This window comes from Bubalus bubalis, chromosome 4, assembly GCF_019923935.1.
Source record: "Bubalus bubalis isolate 160015118507 breed Murrah chromosome 4, NDDB_SH_1, whole genome shotgun sequence".
Taxonomy (NCBI): domain Eukaryota; kingdom Metazoa; phylum Chordata; class Mammalia; order Artiodactyla; family Bovidae; genus Bubalus; species Bubalus bubalis.
In genome coordinates, this window is record NC_059160.1 from 82,831,120 (window position 1) to 82,857,309 (window position 26,190).

Consider the following 26,190-nt stretch of genomic DNA (forward strand, 5'->3'; position numbering starts at 1 on the left):
ATTTTATTCAGTGTCTGGCTCATAGTAGGTGTTAAAGAGTTATTCTTTTCACTGATGAATTGAAAGGATGAATCAATGATGAATTCATTAAAATATATTATTCAAATATACTCTGTCTTCCGGACAGTTTCCAAGTCACCCTTATTATTTTCTTAAATGTTTTAGCATATTAAGAATGAGTTAATTTGACTTAAAGGTGAGGCCTGCCTTTATAAGTATGAAGCCCCTTTAATCACTCTGTAGCTTTCTGAGAGTAGTGGAAAGAACAGATATCACTTTGAGAGGAGAGAGAGTAAATTTTGAAAAATCCTATTTTGCTACTTTTCTCCTTCCACTTTTTCTCACTACCTACTTTTCAGCCTTGGCTTCCAATGGGTTCTATTTTCAGTCTACCCATCAAAATTTGTGAATATTTCCTGTGAATGATTTGTTACCTATACACAGCTAACTCATAGGTCAAAATAACAATAAAAATGCAAATATACATGAGTTTCCCATTATGCAGAAAAGGCATTTGAATTTTTGGTCCAAACATACTGGAATCTTAGACCTTGCTGTAATCAATTCCCTTGAGATTTTCCATCCATATGATTAGTAATGTGTTCTTAAAAGTCTTTCTTAGATTTTGCAGTCCTGACAAGCAACTTTGAAAGCTCGTGCCTACACTAGTAGGATTTTTTAATCCAAAATAATAAAAACTTCTCAAGGCTTCACTTTTTTGAATTATGTCCCAATTTTCCATGAGTGAGCTACATAAAATCTTGCCATATGTTCCTCTTCATAGCGATACATCTGAACAGAATAAGGTATTTATAAAATGATCTAGGTATATTTATTGACTGATGAAAGACATTAGTTTCTGCATACTCAGATAACTCTATCTGGCATTGTTTGATTTACCTGGACAAGTGAAATGTGGTTAAAACAAACCTATAGGGCCTTACACCATGAGGCCTTAAAATTTTTTTTTCTTTTGGCATGGAAAGGGTCTGGAGAGCAGCTGGCTACCAGCTGGAGTCTCGTACTGTTTTATTGAAGTAGAATTGGGACTTTAACAAGCTTAATTATAACAAGACTTCACCTGCATCACAGAACCTGTTACATTGCCCCCACCCCTTTTTTCACACATTTCTGGTTGTTTGGAAGCCTGTTTTCAATATTTCCACCCAGACCGCATTTGATCTGAAAGCTTTACTCTTGATTTAGTTGCCATGGCATAAAAAGGATAAATTAAATCTAGCTACTTTTGTGTAGGTCATATCAGGAGTGGTGTGAGGGAACTTGGAGATAATGGTGTTAAGTCTAAACTTAAGTGTTAGTTTTGGCTTCATCTTCTTTTTCAAGGAACTGGTGAGAGAGCCATGTGTCCATATCATTAGTCCATGTGTTCCGAGGGTTTACCTTTATTTTGCTTTATGATTTTCTTAAACATATTATAAAATTTAAGACTCGTATTTGATTATAAGCATTTCTAAGTACTTCCAAATGTAGCTGATAGTTCCCAGCACACAACTGACACTTTGGAATACTATCAAAAGCTTGACTTACTAGAAGTCTATATGGATTTGCAGAAAAAGATTACTGATCACATATTTAAATACTATATTACAAACTCTTATATTTTCTTGTAGTATGAATTGCTAAATGATGATTAAAATATACTATTTCCTTGTATTGTAAAATATTGTTAATGTCTTTAAGATGATGACTTGAAGATTTAAAATTAAATTTCAAACATGAAGAGACAAAAGTGATGAGAAACTTTGGTGGCAATAGTAATAATACAATGTGGAAATGTTGGTAAAAAGTAATAATCCCTTGTTGTTTTTGTGCTAAAAGATTTTTTGATTCTGGGCAACCTGGAAAGGCACAAGGCCTACGTGAATAAATTATATATTAACATGAATGAGTTGACCCTTTTGGATTTATGTTTATAGCTTTCTTGTCATCAATAAGGTAATTACACTTCCATTTGGATGTAACTCTTGGGATTAGAGATATTTATAGCTGTTGGAAAAGAAACTGGCTCAATCTAATAACACTATTGAAATAGACAGGGTTTTCTAAACTGAAAATTGGGTGAAAGAATCACCTATGATATTTACTATGTACCCAATTTTAGGTTTCGCTGATGCACGATATTCAGTGAGAGACACAGAAATGCCACATTCTCTTAGACAGTTTTATGAGAGAGCATGGTCCTCTAATAGAAGAAAAGAAAGTTTCTTATATTATTATATGTATTATTAAGTCTGTTCCTAATATCTTAATGGTTAAATTCAATTTCTCTCAAGCCCTGAGGTAACTCAAACATTATCTCTTCTTTGAAATTTCTTCTGACTTCTCTTGCTCATAACCTCCCTCCTTCCCCCTCCAGAAGGATTACATCTCCTTCATCTCTTGTAACATCTCTGCTAACAGTGCATTCCTCTTCTCTTATAGCACTCCTCACATTGCATTGTAATTATTTGTTTACACGTCTGTCTCTCTCACCAGACTGAGCTCTTCAAAAAACTGAGACAGCGTTTTATTTAATTCACTTGGTGTACCCACAGCCTGTCAGTGTCTGGCACATGATAGGCAAATAATAAACGCTAAAAGAAAAAAAGGGGGAGAATTAATGAATGAATGTAAATTATTGTCATCTCTGATTTATTTGGCAGTCATATCACTGAGTGCAAAAAGAAACGCCCATCTTATTACTCCTTCAATGCCATGTAGTCTTTTCTCAAAAACTGCAGTGTTTAACAGTCTCCTCAACTCAGCTTGCGTAATTCCAGCATAGTGATAACAGCACTGTAATCAGATCTTAAGTACTTCCAAATTGTTGCAAATTGTACTGTATTGTGATCCTGGAGTCTACAGGCGTGGTTTTTGGTTTCAATTGTAAAACTCGTTAAAAAAAAAATATATGTCTGGTAGATAGTATAAAACAATATCTAATGGTTAGATTTTAAAATTCATTTTATTTATGAATAGTTTAAATTAGAATTTATTCTTAGAAAAAAAGTCTGTTGAGTTATTGAAATTATTAAGTACCCTTATTGGTAAATGATATACTCACTTAAATACCAAGATTGGTACTCACAGTGGGTGAGCAAGTAGGCTGAAAAGCCTGCTGGGTATGAAGTTCATCTTCTGAACAAATGTTTTAGTTTCAATAAAAATGAAAATACATTCCACTCAGAAATTCCACATACATGTAAATGTTTGTATATTCAAGAGAAATTTAATTATTCTATTTCATCCACTTACACTTGAGTCATTAAAGGATATTTGATAATGGATAAAGGGACCTTTTTCTTGGCTCTACTCTTTATTGTTTTAAACTCCCTAAGACATTTTTTTTTCTTGACTTCAACAGACTTAACCAGTTATATGATCTGACAGTAGTACATTGCCACCGATACCAATTTTGGCTGAAGAAATGAAAAAATTTCATTCACTATATTGGGTAAATTATGCCTGTTAGGTTGTACTATTTTATAACAAACTTTTGGAAAATTAAACAATGTATAAAATTGCAACATGAATATTTATAGATCTTTAAGAACAAAGATAGCGATTTCTTATTTATGGTTATAATATCAGGACTTAGCAGAATGCCTCAGACAAAACAGGCACTAAATATTGAATATGGATTAGTAGCTGAATGTGTCAACAAATGTTACAGGATGACATAAAATTTGTTTAGTGATGAAATCAGCAGAGAGGAATGCAAAGGTCATTTTTGTATTTGAAGCATGTGAAGAATTTCAGTAATTGTGCCAGGCTGCACAAAGCAAATACTTGATTTACATGCATTGCCTATTTTGTGCCCTGGAGAGAAAAGAGGAGGAGGGTTGGTCTTACTTAAATAGAAGAAAGCAGAGATTTAATTAACATGCTGGAGTTTCTAATTAGCCAATACTGGGACTGGGCTTCCCAGGTACCGTGGTGAAGAATTCACCTACCAATGCAGGAGACACAAGAGATCTGGGTTTGATCCCTTGGTCAAGAAGACCCCCCTGGAGTAGGAAATGGCAATCCACTCCAGTATTCTTGCCTGGAAAATTCCATGGACAGAGAAGCCTGGCAGTTTACAGTTCATGGGGTCACAGAGTCAGACACGACTGAACGACTGACCACTCAGTCTTGGGACTAGAGGAAGTTTATAATGGGAAGATGAGAAGAATTTACTCTTTCCCTTTTCCTAATATTCTGTTAAACTGACCAGCACAAAGTGGTCTTCAGGGAAGGGGCAACAGATTCCATATTCTCTAAATCAGCAATTTTTCTCTTTTGACCTAGAATTTTTAAACATTAGAACCATTGGCTGGGAGGGAGTGTGGCTTCAGAGCATGCTTTAGAGTGAATCATCACATCATTGAGTAGGCTGTGAAAAGGAACAAAATTTTCATTTATTTTTATCTATAATTTTTTAAAAATGAGCTAAAGCTTTTTTCATTCTTTGGAAGTTTTTTTTTTTTGTAAATTTGTTGAGCATACCATACATGCAAAAAAGTGAACAATGATTTGTATGCAGTTGGATTAATTTCATAAAGTGAACACATTACTCAGGTAATCAACACAGATTAATAAATAGGCAGCAGCAACCCCAAAGAACTGCCTTGTACCTCCCATGCATGACTCAGTTCAGTTCAGTTTAGTTCAGCCACTCAGTTGTATCCAACTCTTTGCAACCCCATGAATTGCAGCATGCCAGGCCTCCCTGTCCATCACCAACTCCCAGAGTTCACTCAAACTCACGTCCATCGAGTCAGTGATGCCATCCAGCCATCTCATCCTCTGTCATCCCCTTCTCCTCCTGCCCCCAATCCCTCCCAGCATCAGAGTCTTTTCCAATGAGTTAACTCTTCACATGAGGTGGCCAAAGTACTGGAGTTTCAGCTTCAGCATCATTCCTTCCAAAGGACACCCAGGACTGATCTCCTTCAGAATGGACTGGTTGGATCTCCTTGCAGTCCAAGGGACTCTCAAGAGTCTTCTCCAACACCACAGTTCAAAAGCATCAATTCTTCGGCGCTCAGCCTTCTTCACAGTCTAACTCTCACATCCATACATGACCACTGGAAAAACCATAGCCTTGACTAGACAGACCTTTGTTGGCAAGGATTTAATCTCCCTGCTTTTGAATATGCTATCTAGGTTGGTCATAACTTTCCTTCCAAGGAGTAAGCATCTTTTAATTTCATGGCTGAAGTCAACATCTGCAGTGATTTTAGAGCCCCCCAAAATAAAGTCTGACACTCTTTCTACTGTTTTCCCATTTATTTCCCATGAAGTGATGGGACCAGATGCCATGATCTTTGTTTTCTGAATGTTGAACTTTAAGCCAACTTTTTCACTCTCCTCTTTCACTTTCATCAAGAGGCTTTTGAATTCCTCTTCACTTTCTGCCATAAGGGTGGTCTCATCTGCATATCTGAGGTTATTGATATTTCTTCCGGCAATCTTGATTCCAGCTTGTGCTTCTTCCAGCCCAGCGTTTCTCATGATGTACTCTGCATATAAGTTAAATAAGCAGGGTGACAATAAACAGCCTTGATGTACTCCTTTTCCTATTTCGAACCAGTCTGTTGTTCCATGTCCAGTTCTAACTGTTGCTTCCTGACCAGCATATAAGTTTCTCAAGAGGCAGGTCAGGCGGTTTGGTATTCCCATCTCTTTCAGAATTTTCCACAGTTTATTGTAATCCACACAGTCAAAGGCTTTGGCATAGTCAATAAAGCAGAAATAGATGTTTTAATGGAACTCTCTTGCTTTTTCGATGATCCAGCGGATGTTGGCAATTTGATCTCTGGTGCCTCTGCCTTTTCTAAAACCAGCTTGAACATCAGAAGTTCATGGTTCATGCATTGCTGAAGTCTGGCTTGGAGAATTTTGAGCATTACTTTACTAGCATGTGAGATGAGTGCAATTGTGTGGTAGTTTGAGCATTCTTCAGCATTGCCTTTCTTTGGGATTGGAATGAAAACTGACCTTTTCCAGTCCTGTGGCCACTGCTGAGTGTTCCAAATTTACTGGCATATTGAGTGCAGCACTTTCACAGCATCATCTTTCAGGATTTGAAATAGCTCAACTGGAATTCCATCACCTCCACTAGCTTTGTTCGTAGTGATGCTTTCTAAGGCCCACTTGACTTCACATTCCAGGATGTCTGGCTCTAGGTCAGTGAGCACACCATCGTGATTATCTTGGTTGTGAAGATCTTTTTTGTACAGTTCTTCTGTGTATTCTTGCCACCTCTTCTTAATATCTCTGCTTCTGTTAGGTCCATACCATTTCTGTCCTTTATCGAGCTCATCTTTGCATGAAATGTTACCTTGGTATCTCTAATTTTCTTGAAGAGATCTCTAGTCTTTCCCATTCTGTTGTTTTCCTCTAATTCTTTGCATTTATCACTGAGGAAGGCTTTCTTATCTCTTCTTGCTATTCTTTGGAACTCTGCATTCAGATGCTTATATCTTTCCTTTTCTCCTTTGCTTTTTGCTTCTCTTCTTTTCACAGCTATTTGTAAGGCCTCCTCAGACAGCCATTTTGCTTTTTTGCATTTCTTTTCCATGGAGATAGTCTTGATCCCTGTCTCCTGTACAATGTCATGAACCTCATTCCATAGTTCATCAGGCACTCTATCTATCAGATCTAGTCCTTAAATCTATTTCTCACTTCCACTGTATAATGATAAAATATTTGATTTAGGTCATATGTGAATGGTCTAGTGGTTTTCCCTACTTTCTTTAATTTCAGTCTTAATTTGGCAATAAAGAGTTCATGATCTGAGCCACAGTCAGCTCCTGCTCTTGTTTTTGCTGACTGTATAGAGCTTCTCCATCTTTGGCTGCAAAGAACATAATCAATCTAATTTCGGTGTTGACCATCTGGTGATGTCCATGTGTAGAGTCTTCTCTCATGTTGTTGGAAGAGGGTGTTTGCTATGACCAGGGCGTTCTCTTGGCAAAACTCTATTAGCCTTTGCCCTGCTTCATTCTGTATTCCAAGGCAAAATTTTCCTGTTACTCCAGGTGTTTCTTGACTTCCTACTTTTGCATTCCAGTCCCCTATAATGAAAAGGACATCTTTTTTGGGTGTTAGTTCTAAAAGGTCTTGTAGGTCTTCATAGAACTGTTCAACTTCAGCTTCTTCAGTGTTACTGGTTGGGGCATAGATTTGGATTACTGTGATACTGAATGCTTTGCCTTGGAAACGAACAGAGATCATTCTGTCGTTTTTGAGATTGCATCCAAGTACTGCATTTCGGACTCTTTTGTTGACCATGATGGCTACTCCATTCTAAGGGATTCCTGCCCTCAGTAGTAGATATAATGGTCATCTCAGTTAAATTCACCCATTCCAGTCCATTTTAGTTTGCTGATTCCTAGAATGTCGATGTTCACTCTTGCCATCTCCTGTTTGACCACTTCCAATTTGCCTTGATTCATGGACCTGACATTCCAGGTTCCTATGCAATATTGCTCTTACAGCATTGGACCTTGCTTCTATCACCAGTCACATCCACAGCTGGGTATTGTTTTTGCTTTGGCCCCATCCCTTCATTCTTTCTGGAGTTATTTCTCCACTGATCTCCAGTAGCATATTGGGCACCTACTGACCTGGGGAGTTCCTCTTTCTGTATCCTATGATTTTGCCTTTTCATACTGTTCATGGGGTTCTCAAGGCAAGAATACTGAAGTGGTTTGCCCTTCCCTTCTCCACTGGACCACTTTTTGTCAGACCTCTCCACCATGACTTGCCCGTCTTGGATGGCCCCACAGGGCATGGCTTAGTTTCGTTGAGTTAGACAAGGCTGTGGTCCCTGTGATTAGATTGACTCGTTTTCTGTGATTATGATTTCAGTGTGTCTGCCCCTCTGATGCCTTCTCACAACACCTACCATCTTACTTGGGTTTTCACTTACCTTGGATGTGGGGTATCTCTTCATGGCTGCTCCAGCAAAGGGCAGCTGCTGCTCCTTACCTTGGACGAGGGTTATCTCCTTACCGCTGCTGCTCCTGACCTTGAACGTGGAGTAGCTCCTTTAGGCCCTCCTGCACCCGCGCAGCCACCACTTTTTGGACGTGTGGTTGCTCCTCTCGGCCGCCGCCCCTGACCTGGGGTGTGGGGACCCGGCCGCTGCCTCTGACTTCAGACGTGGGTAGCTCCTCTCGGCTGTTGCTGCGCCGTCACAGCCTGACAGTCTCGGCCACTGCCCCTGACCTCGGACGTGGGGTAGCTCCTCTCCACCACGCTTCTGTGAGGTCCATCGCAGCCGGCACGCTTCTGCCACGCCCATCCATGACTACTCCTTGACAAAAAACTATCCTGAATTCTAGTGCCATTTACTAGTTTTGCCTTTTAAAAATTTTGCCTGAAGGGAAACTTTTTGTGTATTATTTTGTAACTGGCACTTTCCTACTCATCAGCATGTTTATGAGATTCATCTCTATTGTTACCTATAGGTATAGTACATTCATTTTCAGTGTTGCCTATTATGAATATATCACAATCTCCATTCTACTGTGGTGAACATTTGGGTTTTGTTGCTGTCAAGTTTTAGCAGTCACAAATAATGCTATAATAAATAGTATTATCTACCAATATTTTCGGGCGTCCCTGGTGGCTCAGAGGTTAAAGCGTCTACCTGCAATTCCGGAGACCTGGGTTCGATCCCTGGGTTGGGAAGATCCGCTGGAGAAGGAAATGGCAACCTACTCCAGTATTCTTGCCTAGAGAATCCCATGGACGGAGGAGCCTGGTACGCTACAGTCCACGGGGTGGCAAAGACTTGGACACGACTGAGCGACTTCACTTTCACCAATATTTTGAGCATTACTTAAGTAATGTTCAAAATTCTCCAAGCCAAGCTTCAACAGTATGTGAACCGTGAACTTCCAGATGTTCAAGAAGGATTTAGGGAAGGCAGAGGAACAAGAGATCAAATTGCCAACATCCATTGGATCATCAAAAAAAAACAAGAGAGTTCCAGAAAAACATCTACTTCTGCTTTATTGACTAAGCCAAAGACTTTGATTGTGTGGATCACAACAAACTGTGGAAAATTCTATAAAAGATGAGAATGCCAGACCACCTGACCTGCCTCCTGAGAAATCTGTATGCAGGTCAAGAAGCAACGGTTAGAACTGGACATGGAACAACAGACTGATTCCAAATTGGGAAAGGAGTATGTCAAGGCTGTATACTGCCACCCTGCTTATTTAACTTATATGCAGAGTGCATCATGAGAAATGCTGGGGTGGATGAAGCACAAGCTAGAATCAAGATTGCTGGGAGAAATAAAAATAACCTCAGATAGGCAGATGACATCATCCTTATGGCAGAAAGCAAAGAAGAAAGACAGAGCCTATTGATGAAAGTGAAAGAAGAGTGTGAAAATTTGTCTTAAAACTCAACATTCAGAAAACTAAGATCATGGCATCTGGTCCCATCAGTTCACAGCAAATAGATGGGGGAAACAATGGCAACAGTGATTTTCTTTTTGGGGGCTCCAAAATCTCTGCAGATGGGGACTGCACTATGAAATTAAGAGATGCTTGGTCCTTAGAAGACGAGCTATGACAAACCTAGACAGCATATTAAACTGAATAGACATTACTTTGCCAACAAAGGTCTGTCTAGTCGAAGCTGTGGTTTTTCCAGTAGTCATGTATGGATGTGAGAGTTGGACTATAAAGAAAGCTGAGTGCCAAAGAATTGATGCTTTTGAACTGTGGTGCTAGAGAAGACTCTTGAGAGTCCCTTGTACTGCAAGGAGAACCAACCAGTCCATGCTAAAGGAAATCAGTCCTGAATATTCATTAGAAGGACTGATGCTGAAACTCCAAAACTTTGGTCACATGATGTGAAGAACTGACTCGTTTGGAAAAGATGCTAATGCTGGGAAAGACTGAAGGCAGCAGGAGAAGGGATGACAGAAGATGAGATGATTGGATGGCATCATCGACTTGATGGACATGAGTTTGAATAAACTCCAGGAGTTCTTGATGGACAGGGAAACCTGGAGTGCTGCAGCCCATGGGGTCACAAACAATCGGACATAACTGAGCAGATTAACTGAATGGAACTGAACCAATATTTTGGTTGAACAGATAGCTAGCACTAGAATTCCTCTTTTTTAGGGTATGAAATATTCAGTTCAGTTCAGTTCAGTCGCTCAGTCATGTCCGACTCTGCGACCCTGTGAATCACAGCACGCCAAGCCTCCCTGTCCATCACCAACTCCCGGAGTTCACTCAGACTCACATCCATCAGTGATGCCATCCAGCCATCTCATCCTCTGTCGTCCCCTTCTCCCCCTGCCCCCAATCCCTCCCAGCATCAGAGTCTTTTCCAATGAGTCAACTCTTCACATGAGGTGGCCAAAGTACTGGAGTTTCAGCTTCAGCATCATTCCTTCCAAAGAAATCCCAGGGCCGATCTCCTTCAGAATGGACTGGTTGGATCTCCTTGCAGTCCAAGGGACTCTCAGGAGTCTTCTCCAACACCAGGAGAACTTCTCCAACAGTTCAAAAGCATCAATTCTTTGGTGCTCAGCCTTCTTCACAGTCCAACTCTCACATCCATACATGACCACTGGAAAAACCATAGCCTTGACTAGATGGACCTTTGTTGGCAAAGTAATGTCTCCGCTTTTCAATATGCTATCTAGATTGGTCATTAGGCTTTAGCATATGGCACTGAATAATTTTCCAAAGGGGTTGTATCAGTTTATACTCCCAACAGCCATTTTATGAGAGTTCTAATTGCTCCATACCTTCACTAACATATGATCTAGTTTTACAACACTTCTTTTGCATATAATGACACTGCACTGTGGTTTTAATTTCTATTCCCCTTATGATTAATGACTTTTAGCCTTTCTAAATGCTTAAGGACCACTTAGATCCCATTTTCTTACTGAAGTTTTTTGTTGTTGTTGTTGGTTCCTTTTTGTTCATTTTTGATTTTTGGTTAGGCTGTTGGCTCCTCTCCTTAATAATTTGTAATAATTCTTTACACTGGTCTTTTACTGATATGTGTTACAAATCTTTTCTACCCCTGTGGCTTGTCTTTTCACTCCCTTAATAATGAAGCACTATTAATCTGTCTTATGAAACATCATTGGCATCCTCACTGCATGCACATGCATGTCAGGTAGTCATTACATACAGAACATGCCTGTGTAGAGAAAGTATTGAGAGGAGGAGCAGGATGGCGTGCTTAACTGCAGTGCATACACTTGAACCTTTCCTTTCAATGTATTGTTACACATTACAGTTTAATATATGCATGATTAAATAAACAATGATTTATTATCCAGTTTTTACCAATCTTCACAAAATGTATAAATGTCTAAAATATTCTTGCAAAACTAGTTTAAATTGAAAATCATGTTTATCCTTGGAAGAAAAGTTATGACCATCCTAGATAGCATATGGAAAAGCAGAGACATTACTTTGCCAACAAAGGTCCATCTAATCAAGGCTATGGTTTTTCCATTGGTCATGTATGAATGCGAGAGTTGGACTGTGAAGAAAACTGAGCACTGAAGAATTGATGCTTTTGAACTGTGGTGTTGGAGAGGACTCTTGAGAGTCCCTTGGACTGCAAGGAGATCCAATCAGTCCATTCTGAAGGAGATCAGTCCTGGGTGTTCTTTGGAAGGAATGATGCTGAAGCTGAAACTCCAGTACTTTGGCCACCTCATGCGAAGAGTTGACTCATTGGAAAAGACTCTGATGCTGGGAGGGATTGGGGGCAGGAGGAGAAGGGGATGACAGAGGATGAGATGGCTGGATGGCATCACTGACTTGATGGACGTGAGTTTGAGTGAACTCTGGGATGGACAGTGATGGACAGGGAAGCCTGGAGTGCTGCAATTCATGGGGTCTCAAAGAATCAGACACAACTAAGTGACTGAACTGAACTGAACTGAGTGAGCATTTGGGCACTACAAGAAAATGTTTGATCTGACAATTCTTCTCCAAATGTGAGCTATTTCTCAGGTAGATAAAGAAAACATCAACTTGATAATATCCAAGAAGCTAGTAAAAAATAAAATTATCAGAAAAGTTATTTAAAATAAAGCTTTGTGTCTACTTTAGTAAGACATTCTAATATAGTAGTCTTGATATACTAAACTATACAGTCACCATGGTTAACAAAACATTGTTTCATTTCCCATTCTTTAACATTGTACTGTACATATTACCTGTATAATTTATAAATAAATTAATATACATTCCCTGGGATCATTATTGAAATAGTTTGGAGCCCTCTTCTAGAAAATTTTTAAAATATTGATTTCAAAACTAGGTAGAACCTTATCATGCAACCTCCAGGAACTTTTGAAATTTTTATCATTGTTGTTGTTGTTTAGTCACAAAGTCATGTCCAACTCTTTGCCGCCCCATGGACTGTAGCCTGCCAGGCTCCTGTGTCATGGAATTTTCCAGGCAAGAATACTGGAGTGGGTTGCTATTTCCTTCTCCATTATCATTGTTAAGACCTGGCTATTTGAAAAGCATGGCATGGAGTTCACAGTGCACACAGGGGAGGGGAGGTGCCTGAAACAGAATTCTGATAGTTTTGTAATAGAAGCCATTGTTATGAAATCTCCATTGCTCAATAGAAGCTGTCCTGTTCTCAGGTGAAGGCTGATTCCAAAGAATAGAATATTCCTGTGAAGGATGGAGAAGGAAATGGCAACCCACTCCAGTGTTCTTGCATGGAGAATCCCAGGGACGGGGGAGCCTGGTGGGCTGTCGTCTCTGGGATCACACAGAGTCAGACACGACTGAAGCGACTTAGCAGCAGCAGCAGCGAAGGATGGTAGGTTCCACATTGCAATGTGGGGTTCAGAGACTAAGCATGGAAGCCTGGGAATAACTAACCATGTTTTAAGGATGACAGCAAATCAACTAGTAGGAGCAGTTGCTACTTAGTAGCAGGTGGAGCTTCCCAGGGAAATGTCAGTTCTCCAGAGCCGCCATAAAGACCTAAGTCCGCTTAGACAGATAAGCATTTCCTTTCTTCTGAGAAGTCTAAATACAAAAATAAAAGTAAGTAATGGAAAAAGAAACATGATGGATATAATTTTTTCCTTTTCATCAGATTCTGCAGCTTTTGCACGTTTTGGTAAGACTAACTGGGCCAACAGCTTCGTTGCTGGGTATGCATTACAATTGTCTCCTTTCATATGATGAATGAAAATAGCCTCAAGAATCACCTAACACTTCCTGCCTGTTGGACGGCCTGAGAGAAGCCTCCCTGGGTGGACAAGTCTTCAGACTCTCCAGGGGAGGGCTTTCCAGATCCTGTCAACAACCCCCTGCAGTTGTTTTTGGCTGCACATTTGGTGAATGTTTTTCTTTCAGCTGGGCCTCACATCATTTACTTGGAATGATATGTTCTCCTCTCACTGCCATCCCAAATGCTGTGAACTCTTGGGAAGAAAATGCTATGGAAATGTGAAGCATTATTTTAAGAACAAAATCTCTGTAGCTTCTAAGCTTTTGCTAAGCACTGCATCTATAGGCTATGTATCTGCCGCATCTGTTTTTGTGTGTGGGAGGCACACTCTATTTATCACTGGGGATGAGTCACTCTTAAAGGAGCATAATCTACTAGAGCTTTTGTGTTTTAACTGCTCTCTGGTCAAATGAGCTGTAGTATTTAAGCTTTAAGTGTTACATATCTATGCCCCTTAGTAGCACCCTGCCAAGAACAACAATAGCTAGAGAGGAGAAAAATCTCCTTCCTTTCATTTCCTCTCAGTCTTTTTAATGATATTACTGCAGAGGCAAAGGCAGTGTGGATCCTCAAGGGGTACTGCCATGAAAGACCAAGCCATCCCACACCTGTTCTGGAATTAGAACAGCTAAATTTGGCAAGACAAGGAGACACAGAGACAGGATGAAAAGAACCAGAGATATGACAAAACACCAGTAAAATATCTCTAACCAATCATTAAATATCCACAGTAGTTGAAATCAGGGATTCTAAGTCTGGCTCTCAGACTGGGTCTTTAGTATGAAACCATTGGTATATATTGCTGATTCCCTAACGATATTTCTTAGTTTTCCTGCAGTTTAAAAAAAAAAAAAACAAACAAACAGTAACTTTGACCCTCTTTGCAGTGCTATCTTGAAAGTGAAAGTGAAAGTTGCTCAATTGCTGACTCTTTGTGACCCCAGGGACTATATATACAGTCCATGGAATTCTCCAGGCCAGAATACTGGAGTGGGTAGCCTTTCCCTTCTCCAGGGGATCTTCCCTCCCAGGGATGGGAAGGGAAGAACCCAGGGATCGAACCCATGTTAGGTTTGTCTACTATATACTGATACTTGAATAAAAATCCTCATCTGGACCAACATAGCTATATGACCCAAGTCGTGAATCAGTTAGAACTTGGTCTGTAAGTGAAACAGAGTTCACAATACAGTCTCACATATTAACTTGTTGTTTTACCCCCAGTTCCTACCTTCACATCCTGCTCAAAAAGACGAAGAAATGTAATCCAAATGATCATGTCTGCTGCTTTTTAGAGAGAGTAGTGCAGTCAGTTTATAGATACAGGATTTAGTTGACCCCTGGACATAGTTTTTCTTTGTTATTAAAATTGTGTGCAAGGGGTCTGGGTCATCAGTTCAATTCCCACTTATGTCCAGTTATCTTTAACAATATGGAGATAACCTTTTCCATGGCCTAACTGGCTTTGTGATGAGGTAATTGTATGATTCTGTCTTGTTGGCTTGAGAATATGGGAATGTTCTCTTTTAATTCCATTCCAATGAAGGTATAGGCAACTCTTTGTCTTTATTCTTGTTTTTGACAGCTTAATCTTACTCTTTCTTTTGGGTTTAAGTAATAGAATTCCTCTTAAAATTTAAACATAATTTTGAAGCCATCAAATTAGACCACCACCAACCCTCAAATTTTTCCGAAGGATTTTTTCCTAAAGAAATGTGAGGGAACGCAACTCTGGAGAAGTAAGCTGGGGTGAAGATGTAGGAGGCAGGAACAAATATAGTACAGTCCCTACAAAGGGAAGCAGAGGTTACCTTATGGGGCCAGGAGAAGCAGTGGGGCCTTGCTTCTTCTGATTACAGAAAGATACAAATATTACAAGATAGAGCACAGAAGAATGTCAAGAGGAAAGATGCCCAGCTCTGCTTTCCTTTCCTTTTATCTACTGTGTCCTTGGGTGATGCTGGCTGGAAAGAGAATTGAGGAAGGAAGATGGGTAGCTCAAAGAGTTCAGCACAGAAGAGAAATACTGGAAGAAGCTGGACTTAGGTCAAGAAACTTAAAAAAGTGTTTAGGACACAATATCACAGATATTATAGATTGTATAATATACCCATCCTTGTTCCTAGAGCATAATAATCACTCATTGCAAGTCCTCCTTTTCTTCCTCTCATTTCTTCCTCCTTCCCCTTCTTGTTGTTTTCACTGCTTTTTTTGTTACTTATTCTCATTACTTCCTCCTGCCTTTACTCCTCACTGCCACTGTACAGGTCTTACCCAAACGTTAAGGTCATTTCTCTAGTACTTAAGTTCTATCTCCTTCACTGAACTTTCTCTAACCCTAACCCACACTGACCTCCTGTTTTGGGATTAATACTTAGTTGCTCACTATCTTAAAAACCCACACTGACCTCCTGTTTTGGGATTAATACTTAGTTGCTCACTATCTTAAATTGTTCCTTGTTATTTCAAGCATTATTTAGTATTATTTAATCTTGGTAGTTGAGCAAGGTGAGAGATACTTTAAATGCTGAAACCATATCCCTATTTGTTTCTCTGTATTCATTAGGATAATTATAACAATGTTGAGCATATAGAATCCTTACAAAACTGTTTTTAAAATAAATTCCAGGTATTTAATCAATAGAGTTTGATTGGCTGCTTTCCCTCTGCATGATTAGAAAAACAGATACATTTCTGTACTGTGATGTTAAAGAAGAAGTGGATTTGTTCTTATTCATAATTTACTTGGCAAAGTCATATTTGTGCCCTGCCAGGTTGAAACCTATCCTTTATTTACTGTTCTGTCCAAAACAAATGAACAAAGGAAAGTATCCAGAAGAGGAAAAAAATACAAGCAACAACAAAAATCACAAAACATAATTAAAAAAACACCAAAAATTCAAACATTCATGAAATGAATAAAAATAGTACATTTATAAGATCAACATAGATAATTGAGTATGGATTGCAATTGGGAAAGAATGACTTAGTCAAGGTTGTGTTTATTATCCTGGAATTGAAGCAAATATTTGAAATGAATTAATAATGAATAGAGCTACATCTGAGTTTTTTCCACATAATCTATTTTAGATCAAGAATACTTTGTGGCAAGAACATGAAATCAGTTGAGACCAGATGACCTTTGCAAAGAATTGTGGCTGGTTAACTTCATAGTTCACTTCATATTGTATTTGAGACATGAAAGAAAAATCTTACAGTCCCCATCTGCTGAATTATCTCCCATCCCCTCCTTCAAAAGTCATACAGAAAACCACTCTGCCACAAAGCCCTAGAGTGGAAGACGCATACAAACAACTTACTCTGTCATATTCGAGCAGTGCGACAGCCATTTTAACTCTTGAGTAATTCAGGCAAACAAGAAGACAATATAGTTATATATGATTAAACATGCAGCAGAATGTTTCTTTTTCCTTTAGATTAAAACATTTTTTTTTCTGACTGCCCTCATAGTTTGTCAAATCAGCTTAAATTTAATTACATAATAAGGAGTGACATATTTTTTAATTTTTGGTCTGTGTTAAGGACATAACTCGGAGAAGGCGATGGCACCCCACTCCAGTACTCTTGCCTGGAAAATCCCATGGACAGAGGAGCCTGGTAGGCTGCAGTCCATAGGGTCTCGAAGAGTTGGACACGACTGAGCGACTTCACTTTCACTTTTTACTTTCATGCATTGGAGAAGGAAATGGCAACCCACTCCAGTGTTCTTGCCTGGAGAATCCCAGGGACGGGGGAGCCTGGTGGGCTGCCGTCTATGGGGTTGCACAGAGTTGGACACGACTGAAGCGACTTAGCAGCAGCAGCAGCGGCAGCAGCAAGGACATAACTACCACAATGTATTTGATAAGATATGCAAAACATACCCACCAGATTCAATTATAGCTGCTCTTTGGTTAAAAATAAACTTCTTCTGAATGCTTGATAGCAGAATTCTTCCAAGCACTGGTATAGCCATAACTCTTGATTGCTGAGTAGTACGGATGCCTCCAAAGCTGAAAAAACACAAAAAGAACTGTTTAGAGAGCCCTTTCTTCCTCCATCCAGTCCTGTTTCTCAGTGATTCCCAGGCAAAATGTAGCTGGAAGAACATTAACACCAGTATATTCCAAATAGTTGCCTAAAGGAAACAGTTGATGTAAACTCTACCTCAAAGATGTTCCACTCACGTGGCAGAGTTTGGGCTTGGCATTGTGCAGTGTGCTTTTATGTTTGCATCTTTGTGTTCTGAAGTTGTTCTTTCTCTAAGTGTTCTGCTCCCTTGTACCTGTGGATTGTGCCTACCACTTGTCTCTGTAAGACAAAATTATCTTTTTTTCATGCTTATTTTTCATCTAATGTAAATATTGCTTTCTCAATCTCTATTCCCATTTTCATTTTCCTTGCAGATCTTGCCTAAACTGACCTTGAATAGGTGGGCTTGTATGAGAACTGGCTTCCCTTTGTATTCCATTTCTTGATCAATGAACCAGGTGTGTGAGCAACTATGGTGTAAACTAACCAGAAGAACACTTTATTTTATTTTATTTTTACGTGTTTCTGCTTCCACATGATAACATAACAGTTGGAATTGAAGGACCTTGCCCTTTGAAGCACCTCCCATTTTTATCACTTTTAAGCCATTATTTTCCTCTATGTGACCTTCCTTAAAACATCACTACTCTTGTCTACCACACCCTATAATTTATTTCAAGTTATATAAATGATTTGGCACAAAAGTTCCGTTTCCATGTGCTCTTCAATCTTCTTCAATAACTTCAAAACTTACACTTTTGACCTTGAAGATTCCTTGATTTGATTTCTTCTCATTCCTGATTCTATGGACCTGTAGATCCTTTTTTGCTGAGTCACTTAGCCTGAACTTTGTCAGTCCAAGTCAATATTTTTCTTTCCAAGTTCTTTCATTCAGCACTTAACTGTTTCAACCAGTTTTTTACCTGCCTCTTTCCCCCGTTTAATCCAACTTTTATTCTTAGTTCTCCTTGGCACCAGTACGTACTCAAATAGTGACTCCTGTCTCTCTTTTCTGAGCCAGCCTTGTATCCACAGCAAACTTTCTCAGTTGGCCTCTGTGATTCTTCTTTCTGCCCAACTCATCAACTCTCAACCTTGGATAACCACTACCAGTTGTTTTCCCTGCCTTTTAAATTAAATTAAATTTTATTTTATTTTTGAGTCTACAGAATGTTTTCAATGTTCCTTAACATTGAAAATTTGCATCTTAATTCAGCTTTAGCAACCAGTTTAGAAGCATTGTTTCCTTTCACCTCCCAATACTGTCATGAGACCCCACTACTTTAGGACGAAATACACATCAGATCTGCCTACTTTTTCAACTCTTAATGTTTATTCTCCTATGTCTCTTTCTCCTCCACTTTCCTCCAATTTAAACTTCATCTCTTGAAATGCTGGACTCTAAACATGACCAGTGTTTTCAGGATATTACTATCACAAGGATCTGCTTTTTGTCTAACATCTTCACTTTATACCAAATACATATGTTTGAAATAAAAATAAAAGCAAAACCAAGGCTCATTCATTTAGCAAATATTTATTGAACTGCTGCTCTACTTAGGCACTTTTGTAGGTGTTTGGGATGCAAGGAAATAAGATTCAATGTACAGAAAATTTTGTGTGCATTTTCTTTTTAAAGTACCAGTTAAAATTCTTTACTTTCTTCAAAAACTTTTCAAATGTCCTAAATTCACTCCCTCTCCTTTTATTCTAACCATTCCCATAGAAGTCACTTATGTCTGGCTTTGCTTTCATTGATATCATTCTCTTAAGTATTAAGATAAAATGATGACTTTTTTTGTTTTTTTAGAAGATCTTTTCTCTGTTCTCATTCTCTTTGTTAACTTCACTTTGTCTTCTATTCTGTTTTCCATTTTTCTGCTTCTCCTTTCATGTCTCAGACTTCTTATCTCCTCTCTCACTTTAAGTCTGATTGTCCTTTAAAGTGTCATAAACCCTATAATATTTTCTCTTTATTCACTCTATCAAGGGTTGATAGTGTGAAATCTTTATTGATACGTGTTAAAGATTTCTCACTGTCATTCCTTTGTCCTGCTCCTAAAATTATATCTCAACTCCTAAAGTTATATCTTGTACCTCCTCTGCAGCCTATAATTGAAATGGCATATCCAGTGTTTCTGTTCGAATCCCCTACCATACCTCAAATTCAACATGATCATAGATGTGATATAGATCTGAGACATTGAATTATGGGAGGACAGGAATCCTAACTGGGATGAGGGCACACAGAAAGCTAACTTTTATATAGAGTCAGCCCCAGCAACATCACTGGGAAATGTCCCAAAGGCATTAATCCAGTAGATATGGTCATTCTCAGGTAAGGCCAAATCAGTGGGTCTAAAACATTATTAGCAGGAGTTTGGGGAAAGGGTAGATGTGCGGAAGGTGTTTATCCTCAATGAGCCCTCAATTCATAGTTGGATATATGGAAAATATAAGACAAATATAGACAAATGAACAAGCAAGAAACATGGGAAGCATTATGGATGCAGCTATTAGGTAGAATTCCTGAGAGGGTCCTAGAATAAAAAGCAAAGTCACAGAACAGACTACATATAGACTGATGGTCAAGGCAAAAACCTAGGTATACGGATGGTGACAATCGGACTCCATAGTGCTGGGAAGAAAGGTGTCTTTTAGCTGAATGGCACCATGGGATACCAGGTTAGCTTCTGATAATATATGGGAAAAGCCAAGTTGTTGATAAACTTCCTGTGTTATTGCAATTCCTGTTTTACTGAACATCTCTGAAGTATTGACACTATCATCCACACGTTAAATCTTTAGTCTCTACTGTGTTAACATCAATGAGGGGGCTCTTTCAGAACTCTTCTGTATTTTCCTAAGTATTTCTTAGTCTTCCTTGTGCACTGCTCTTCTTTTTGTATTCCCAAATGCTGGTTGTCTCCTTGGGTTTCTGTCTTTGGTCTTCTGACATTCTATCTTTACACTCCTTGGATTAAATTTGTTCATTTTGTTGATTTCAACTACTGCTGTATCCTGTTTCCTTGTAATCAGATTTGCAGTTCTCACTTGATCTTTGGACTCACATATTTAACTACCTTCCAGTTTAGTCCATTGAGATGTCTTACTCATCATGTATAAATACAACATGTTCAAAGTGGATTTGAATTTTCTCTCTCTCTCCAAACCCACTCTTTCTTCTGATGTTTCCTGTATTAATTAATTGCAACATTATTCATTTATTACTCCAGCCAGAAACTGAATCATCCAAAGTCACTTCCTCTCCCTTATCTCCCACATACAATCCACCAGCCAATCCTACCAATTTTATCTTATGATTATTTCTCAATATTTTAGACTTTCCCAGTTCAGTCCATCATAATTGTGTACCTGGAATATTTCCCTAACCAAACCTCTGCTCTTCCTGGTTGCTAACTGGCTTATCCACATTACATTGCCCTTTAAACAATCTGGATGCTGTATTTGAAATCCTCATCTGGTCAGGTCACTTTCCTAATTCTAGCATTGCCATGGTTCACCATTGTTTACTGAATCAACCTAAGCTTCTTAATACAGCTTAAAGATTTTCATGAACTGGCTCCTGTCTGGGCTCTTCGCATCATCTCCTTTTGTACCCTACCTTAAACTATTTGCCTAAAACTTATCTCAAGCTTTGCTTTTATCCACTTCTCATTTCCCAAACATGTACCTCCTCTTAAATCCATGATCATTTTCTCCAATCTTCTAGATCAACAAATACTCCTTTATTTTTCTTTACTTTTCTCACCAATAACTCAGTTGCTCACCTAATTTGATTACTTTTTATGCCAGAAAGTATCTCTCAGATCTGGACCTTCCATTCTATTCTTCTTTTAATGTTTCTTTTCTGAACTATGAAAGCATCTTGATACTACTGGGTTTAGCTTTCTCAGTATTTGATGGCCACATTCTGTGTTGTGACTTTGGGTTTTCCTGAAAATATTTCTAAAACTATTGAACATTTATGGAGGAAAAGAACATATTACAAGTATCTTTATATCTATCTATTGAGAGATGTATCACCACTGGATTCAAAGTAAGTATTTGATTAATACATAATTATGAGAAAAACAAGGAAAGTTATGACCAACCTAGACAGCATATTAAAAAGCAGAGACATTACTTTGTCAACAAAGGTTCATCTAGTCAAGGCTATGGTTTTTCTAGTAGTCATGTATGGATGTGAGAATTGAACTATAAAGAAAGCTGAGCACCTAAGAATTGATGCTTTTGAACTGTGGTGTTGGAGAAGACTCTTGACAGTTCCTTGGACTGCAAGGAGATCCAACCAGTCCATCCTAAAAGAGATTAGTCCTGGGTGTTCACTGGCAGGACTGATGCTCAATTGAAACTCCAATACTTTGGCCACCTGATGTGAAGAGCTGACTCATTTGAAAAGACCCTGATGCTGGGAAAGATTGAGGGCAGGAGGAGAAGCGGATGACAGAGGATGAGATGGTTGGATGGCATCACTGACTCAATGGACATGAGTTTGGGTGAACTCCGGGAGTTGGTGATGGACAGGGAGGCCTGGCATGCTGTGGTTCAGGGGGTTGCAAACAGTCAGACATGACTGAGCAACTGAACTGAACTGAACTGATGAGAAATCACATAGGTAGGTAGATAGATAGATTCTTGTTGCTGTTGTCTGGTTTCTAAGTCACATCCAACTCTTTTGCAACCTCATGGCCTATAGCCCACTAAGGCTCCTCTGTCCTTGGAATTTCCCAGGCAAAGATACTGGAGCGGGTTGTTGTTTCCTTCTCCAGGGGATTTTCCTGACCCAGGGATTGAACCCATGTCTCCTGCACTGCAGGCAGATTCTTTACCACTGAGCCATCTGGGAAGCCCAGATAGATAGTTAGAGGTAGATAAATACATGGTCATAATCAGTCTGCCAAATTTATGGACATGGGGTAACACTTATTTCCCTGTAAGTTTTTTGATGGCATAAAGTACTAGCATAACATAAGGATGGAATGTCATTTTCTTCCTTCTAACAAAGAATCATGGAACATTTATTGTAAAATTTATTATAAAATGTTCATCTAAATAATCGCCATGTCATTCACACTCACCTCCTTGCCCACATTGTGTGGAGCAGAAGATGTTTGGAAGTTATCTAGGGTTTTATGAAACAGATAAGCAGCTGACTCCACAAAATTTGGGAGAAAACTCAAGAGAATCTTTCTTTTTGGTGTTTCCTATTTTTGCTGTGACTAAAAATACTGTTAAAAAACAACTTTCTGGGAAGTAGTTTCCATGAAAGTTCTATTACTTTCCTTTTTCCTCCTGCCAATTCAGGGGCAAAAAAAAAAAAAAAAAAAACTGCTCCAAATTCGTCTTAAATTGAAGCCCGATGAACAACTACATGCTTTTAATAATTCAGTAGCTTCATAAATGGTTCCTCAAGGCATGAACCAAACTACCATATATACTGTTAATGAGAATGGGAAACTTGGAAAGAGAATGGAGAAGTGAGCCTGCTTTGTAATTGAAGATGGTCTAAAGATGCCCTCTGTTTCTCCATTTAAGTAGCAATTATAAATAGCGACTACTTACTATGTTCAGAAGAAAGGTCTCTGCTTATTTTGTGGAAAGATACTGATAGCTTTCACTTTTGATCAGTTCATTTTGGGGGGCCTGCTTGTCACCATACCTCTTATTGGACATTGAATCATAAAGACTCATATTTCACTTTTTTACCATCCAGGGTCATTCATCTGGTGGCTTCCCCTCACATCCGACAGCTCATGCATAATCCGGATGTAACACAAGACCAGCCATCCTTGGCCCTGCAGCCATCCTCTGTAAGTTGCATTTGCAGCAAGCACTGTGTCTAAAAGTGGAGACTGCCTTTAATGTTGGCAAGCTGATGATGGGGAAGAAAAAAGTGTCTGAGTTCTCAGAGAGGATAACCTTATCTTGAGTGTAAATTTGTTTGGAATGTCAGTAGACAGTCTGAACAAAGGAATTCCTTCTATGGTGAAGACGCCTTGCTTTTTGAATTTTTCACTGAAGAACTGAATTGAAACAATGGTCTCTGGGGGAAGAAAACAGAATCAAATAATACTTTAGATCACTGGCATTTACAATTAGGATTTTTATTTTTCCTGGCGACCCAAATTGTAGGTATATACCATTTTGATTCAATTATCTGCTTTCAACATTTTTCCCATACCACCAATTTTGGCGGTCTAGACAGTGTGGTTGCTCTCTGGTAAGTGGGCTTCTTTCTGGGAATTGATTTCTTTTGGATCATTGAAGAAGTCTCAGCAGACCTGGATAACTCTTCCCACACATTTCTTTTGCCAACATATTTCAATATCTATGAGGCCATAATAAATTAATACATCTGTATCATATTAATACTACATTAGAGCAAAGCAGCAGTAACATGATCCAACAGAAACATTGCTCACCCCCTAAGAGTTTCACATGGCTCCGCAGGACCAAAACCATTACTGTCAACTCCAGCTCACAGACCTTATGTCTGTGTAAAGGCAAAATAGACAGTGTTCTGGGTGCCTCTGAGTCGTATAAACTGTCTTGTTCTCAACACTAACACTGCTGTCCAGAGATAAGGAAAGCAGACACTCAGACTAGTTACTCTGTGAGCTCTGCCTTTTTTTTAATAACCCTAAATATTCTCCTCTTTAGCGTTATTAGTTTGTCATTCTCTGGATAATTGTTCATAAATTGTTGCTTAAATTGCTCATGACTCCAGTGTTTCTTGCCAAAAAGCCTTTCACTGAATATTAGATTTTCCAAAATAGTTTACTCATAAGATACTTGGATTTCAAATTTTCAAAATCATAGGAAAAAACATAAAGAAAAAAATTAAGGCTTTGCATAATAGCCAAGTTTGCTGGATATGATTTTTATTTTCCAAGTGCATAACACAGATGCATGAATCTTCACTGGGCCTTTCTTTGTAACTGCACTCCTAAACATCTATTTCTTCTATTTAATCTGGTCCAACCATAGCACATTTCTTTTTTATGGAAGCTCTTTTCCCAAAAGTTTCCAAAGAAAGAAATGCCATAACTTGGAGGGTTAATTAACTCTATTGTTTCATAAAGACTTTATAGGGACTAACCTAACTTTATGCTGCATTGGAAATCACTCTCCTGCACTTATTGCCATCATAAATAAAAATCAAAAACAGCTGCTTACCTCTGCTTATTCTTTTTCACATCCTTGAAATATGTTGGTAGCTTTTCCCCTTCATATTTCTGCACTAAATAGACCCAGTTCCCGTGACCTTAAGTCAGAGAGACAATTTTCCAACCATTTAATCATTTTCATTGCTCTTCTTTGGATCTGCTCCAAATTCTCCTTCCTTGGGTAGGCCCCCATGGTCAGAGTGTTGCAGTGTAGACTCCTAAACAGCGCTGACTAAGTAGGAAGTTACTTCCTTGGAGGCTCATAGCATGAGCTTGATGTCATTCTATCCATGTGGCTACATCTAGCTTTATGCAATCCCACTATGTGACAATCGAGACAGACTTTTAAAAGAAAGTTTGCAATAAGATTCACCATAGGAGAACTTCTAGAAAAATAATATATTTCAAATAGTGTTTGTTTTCAAAATCTATGTTTCTACAACTGTAATTGCTGAGAACATGATGTGAAATGAAGTACACAATATCCATTTATTTATTCACTCATTCTTTTTCTATTTTTTTGGTGTGGGGGGGTGGTTTGTGCTGGGTCTTAGGTGCAACATGCGTCTTAGATCCCTGACCAGGGATCAAACCCATGCCCCCTGCATTGGGAGCAAGGAGTCTTAACCACTGGACCACCAGGGAAGTCCCCACTGATTCATTCTTTCATTTATTCAAGAACATTTGTCAAATATCCCATATATTCTGATAGCCACTGGGGATAGAAAAATGAATACCATACCTCATCCAACTTGGCTCTGTACCTCGAAGAGAGACAGGATAAGCAGTTTGGCCTTTGGAATAAGTCAGGTCTGTATGGAAATTGTGGTCCACTATTTACTAGCTGCAAATCATCAGCACATACTTACTTTCCTTAAACCTTAATTTCCCCATCTTTAAAGTAAATATAATTTCTGTCTCAAAAGGGGTGACAAAGTTTGAATAAGAAATACATATGAAAAAAAAAAAAAGAAATACATATGACTAGTATGATAGCAGCTTTTTGTTATTATGTTCCAGAGCCTTTCATATAGCAGACAATTTTATTTACCAACTGAATTAAAAGAATAAATAAATAAGTGAAACATATTTGAAAACTAATTATTACTGGACAATAAAATAAGCATTATAACAAAATTATGAACAAAATCTCATGGGAGAACAGAGGAGCAAACTCTTAATAAGCCTACTTGTGGAGACTCCAGGAAATAATATTTAAATTGTGTAATTAAAGTCAAGTAGATGTTTACTAGGTTGAAAATGTGGGGAAGGGCACTCCATACAAAAGAAAGAACATGTGTAAAGGTGTTGAAATACAAGTAAATATGGCAGGTTAAGGAATGTGAGAATCCAGGTGCATTCTGAATGGGAGGGTTAGATGAAGGGCTTTTGCAAATGATGGGGCTGGAGAAGTAGGTTTGGGTAAAGATGAAAGTCACGAGAGTAAGATATTAGAATCTATTCTTCAGGCAATAGAGAGAAAGTGAGATTTCAAGCAGAAGAATCAGGTTCAAAGAGAATTTGGAAAAAATAAGTAGGAGTATAACTGGCATGGGGCTTCCCTCATAGCTCAGTTGGTAAAGAATCTGCCTGTAATGTAGGAGACCCAGGTTTGAGTCCTGGGTCAGGAAGATCTGCTGTAGAAGGGATAGTCTACCCACTCTAGTATTCTTGGGCTTCCCTGGTGGCTCAGCTGGTAAAGAATCCACCTGCAATGCAG

The 26,190-nt window shown here is 38.8% G+C and overlaps 1 long non-coding RNA gene across 2 annotated transcripts in view; it reads right to left on the bottom strand.

Annotated features, from left to right (window-relative positions):
• The window catches only part of LOC123333288, a 74,612-nt gene that overhangs the window by 41,799 nt on the left and 6,623 nt on the right, over window positions 1–26,190 (bottom strand). The window contains exons 1-2 of one of the 2 annotated variants that reach the window (XR_006550560.2): window positions 24,481–24,645; window positions 17,137–17,261 (exon numbers count right to left, since the gene is read on the bottom strand). This is a non-coding gene — a long non-coding RNA (uncharacterized LOC123333288). Of the gene's footprint in view, window positions 1–17,136; window positions 17,262–24,480; window positions 24,646–26,190 lie in introns of those variants that run through there. The other variant, XR_006550559.2, reaches the window with a different exon arrangement.